Raw genomic sequence first — 3,834 nt, 5'->3', positions numbered from 1 at the left:
GATAGATTAGAGATTATGGTTGCCAAGTCAGAGAGGCTCTGCTTAGAATTCTCTGTCTGTTGCTGAGAAGATGATGGAAAAGGTTTGCTATTGCCAAACCTATTTCTCCCACCATTATTATTATTGAAGCCTTTATTAGGCTTCTGTTGATCCTTCCATGAGAGATTAAGATGATTCCTCCATGAAGGATTGTAAGTGTTTCCATAGAATTCTCCCATGTAATTTACTTCTTCCATTCCAGGATTCTCAGGGTCATAAGCTTCTTCTTCAGAGGAAGCTTCCTTAGTACTACCTGATGCAGCTTGCATTCCAGACAGACTCTGAGAAATCATATTGACTTGCTGAGTCAATATTTTGTTCTGAGCCAATATGGCATTCAGAGTATCAATCTCAAGAATTCCTTTCTTCTGAGTTGTCCCATTATTCACAGGATTCCTTTCAGAAGTGTATATGAACTGGTTATTTGCAACCATTTCAATGAGTTCCTAGGCTTCTACAGGCGTCTTCTTCAGATGAAGAGATCCTCCAGCAGAGTGATCCAATGACATCTTGGACAATTCAGACAGACCATCATAGAATATACATATGATGCTCCATTCTGAAAACATGTCAGAAGGACACCTTCTGATCAATTGCTTGTATCTTTCCCAAGCTTCATAGAGGGATTCACCTTCCTTCTGTCTGAAGGTTTGGACTTCCACTCTAAGCTTACTCAACTTTTGAGGTGGAAAGAATTTGGCCAAGAAAGCATTGACCAACTTTTCCCAAGAGTTCAGGCTTTCTTTAGGTTGTGAGTCCAACCATGTCCTAGCTTTGTCTCTTACAGCAAAGGGGAAAAACATAAGTCTGTAGACCTCAGGATTAACCCCATTGGTCTTAACAGTGTCACAGATTTACAAGAATTCAGCCAAGAACTGATGAGGATCTTCCAATGGAAGTCCATGAAACTTGCAATTCTGCTGTATTAGAGAAACTAATTGAGGCTTAAGCTCAAAGTTGTTTGCTCCAATTACAGGAATTGAGATGCTCCTTCCACAGAAGTCAGAAGAGGGTGCAATAAAGTCACCAAGCATCTTCCTCACATCTCCACCATTGTTATTGGGTTCGGCCATCTCTTCTTCTTTTTCGAAAATTTATGTTAGGTCCTCTCCAGAGTGTTGTGCTTTAGCTTCTCTTAGCTTCCTCTTTAGAGTCCTTTCAGGTTCCGGATCAGCTTCAACAAGAATGTTCTTATCCTTGCTCCTGCTCATATAAAAAAAAAAAGAGAATAGAAAAGAATAGGAATCCTCTATGTCACAGTATAGAGATTCCTTTATGTGAGTAGAAGAAGAGAAGAGTAGAAGAGTGAGAAGAGAAAAATTCGAACACAGAGAGGGAGAGAAGGTTCGAATTTTAAGAAGAAAAGTGTTAGTGATTAAATAAATAAATAGAAAGAGATGAGAGAGAGAGAGAGAGAGAGTTTTCGAAAATTAATTAAAATAAAATAAAAATATTTTTATTTTTATTTTAAATATTAGTTAGTATTCGAAAATTAAGAGAAGAAATAAAAATAAATTAAAATTTAAAATAATTAGTTAATTAAAAAGGAATTTCGAAAAAGTGGTGAGGAGTTTCGAAAATTAGAGAGAGAAAAGTAGTTAGGTAGTTTTGAAAGAGATAAGAAATAGTAAACTTTTTAAATTCAAACAAAAAGTCAAGTAGTTAATTGAAAACGATTTGAAAATCAATTTTGAAAAGATAGGAAATTAGAAAAAGATTTTAAAATTAAGTTTGAAAAAAAGATATGATTGAAAGATATTTTGAAAAAGATTTGAATTGGAAATTAAAAAGATTTTATTTTTGAAATTAAAGTTGATTACTTGTCTAACAAGAAACTAAAAGATATGATTCTAGAATTTAAAAATTGAACCTTTCTTAATAGGCAAGTAACAACTTGAAATTTTTGAATCAAAACATTAAATGTTAGTAATAAATTCGAAAATATGAAGTAAAATAAGAAAAAAATTTTGAAAATCAATTTTAAAATTTTCAAAAATATTAAGCAGAAAAATGAAAAAGATTTAATTTTTGAAAAAGATAGGATTTTTAAATTGAAAATTTTGACTTGACTCATAAGAAACAACTAAATTTTAAAACTTTTTGACTAAATCAATTAAAAATTTTCGAAATTTATGAGAAGAATAAGGGAAAGATATTATTTTTGATTTTTTGAATTTTAATGAGGAAAGAGAAAAATATAAAAATGACACAAAACATGAAAATTTAAGATCAAAACAAAAATGCATGCATGAACACTTTGAATGTCAAGATGAACACCAAGAACACATTTTTGAAAATTTTTTAAGAAAAAAAAACATGCAAGACACCAAACTTAAAAATTTTTAAAACTTTAGACAATAAGAATTCAAAGATGCATATGAAAAACAAGAAAAGACACAAAACAAGAAGAACACAAGATCAAACAAAGACAATCATCAAGAACAACTTGAAGATCATGAAGAACACATGCATGAATTTTTCGAAAATTTAAAGAGAGATTAAAAAGATGCAATTGACACCAAACTTAAAATTTGACACTAGACTCAAACAAAAAACATAAAATTTTTTGTTTTTATGATTTTATTATTTTCTTTTTGGATTTTTCGAAAATAAATTGGAAAAAGAAGATAAAGAAATTCAAAATTTTTAATAAGAATTCCAGGAATCATGCAATGTTAGTCTAAAGCTTCGATCCAAAATTTTAGATATGGCTAAATAGCCAGCCAAGCTTTATATGAAAGCTTCGGTCCAAAAGATTAGACATGGCCAATGGCCAGCCAAGCTTCAGCATACAAATCAGACATACAACAGCCAATTTGATGGGAATCAAAAGGCTCCTGTAATGATAAGTGGAAGCCTCGGTCCAAAAAAATTAGACATGACTTAACAGCGAGCCAGGCTTCAACAGATCATGATGAAACTCTCGGATTCATTCTTAAAAATTATGAAGAACATAGAATAATTTTTTTTTGAATTTTTCGAAAATAAAATTAAAAAGCTTAAACATAAAATAAAAGTACCTAAGCTGAGCAACAAGATGAACTGTCAGTTGTCCAAACTCGAACAATCCCCGGCAACGGCACCAAAAACTTGGTACGCGAAATTGTGATCCCTTGCAACGGCGCTAAAAACTTGGTGCGCGCGAATGTGATCTCAACACTTCTTCACAACTCCGTGTAACTAACTAGCAAATGCACTAGGTCGTCAAAGTAATAAACCTTATGTGAGTAAGGGTCGATCCCACGGAGATTGTCGGTCTGAAGCAAGCTATGGTCATCTTGTAAATCTCAGTCAGGCGGATTCAAATGGTTATGAGGTTTTGATAATTAAAATATAAATAAAATATAAAATAAGATAGAAATACTTATGTAATTCATTGGTGGGAATTTCAGATAAGCGTATAGAGATGCTTTGTTGCTTCTGAACCTCTGCTTTCCTATTGCCTTCTTCCAATCATGCGTTACCTCCTTCCATGGCAAGCTGTATGATCCTCTCGGATGAAAACAAATCCATATGCACTGTCACCGCACGGCTAATCATCTGTCGGTTCCCGCAAGCGTCGGAATAGGACCATTGTCCTTTTGCGCACTGTCACTTACGCCCCACATTCGCAGGTTTGAAGCTCGTCACAGTCATCCCTTCCCAGATCCTACTCGGAATACCACAGACAAGGTTTAGACTTTTCGGATCTCAGGAATGCTGCTAATGGTTCTAGCTTATACCACGAAGGTTTTAATCTCAGATTCAGATGCTCTGTTGTCAGGAGAGACGATGTGAATCATTGATCAGGGACCC

At 33.8% G+C, this 3,834-nt stretch overlaps 1 non-coding gene across 1 annotated transcript; it reads left to right on the top strand.

Annotated features, from left to right (window-relative positions):
- The first annotated feature begins 606 nt into the window (after positions 1-606).
- Positions 607-710, top strand: LOC112768254 (small nucleolar RNA R71). The gene has a single exon (XR_003185690.1). It is a non-coding gene; the product is annotated as a small nucleolar RNA R71 (small nucleolar RNA).
- Positions 711-3,834: the final 3,124 nt, after the last annotated feature.

The sequence above is a fragment of the Arachis hypogaea genome, chromosome 17 (assembly GCF_003086295.3).
Source record: "Arachis hypogaea cultivar Tifrunner chromosome 17, arahy.Tifrunner.gnm2.J5K5, whole genome shotgun sequence".
Taxonomy (NCBI): domain Eukaryota; kingdom Viridiplantae; phylum Streptophyta; class Magnoliopsida; order Fabales; family Fabaceae; genus Arachis; species Arachis hypogaea.
This window is presented reverse-complemented; position numbering and strand designations above follow the sequence as displayed.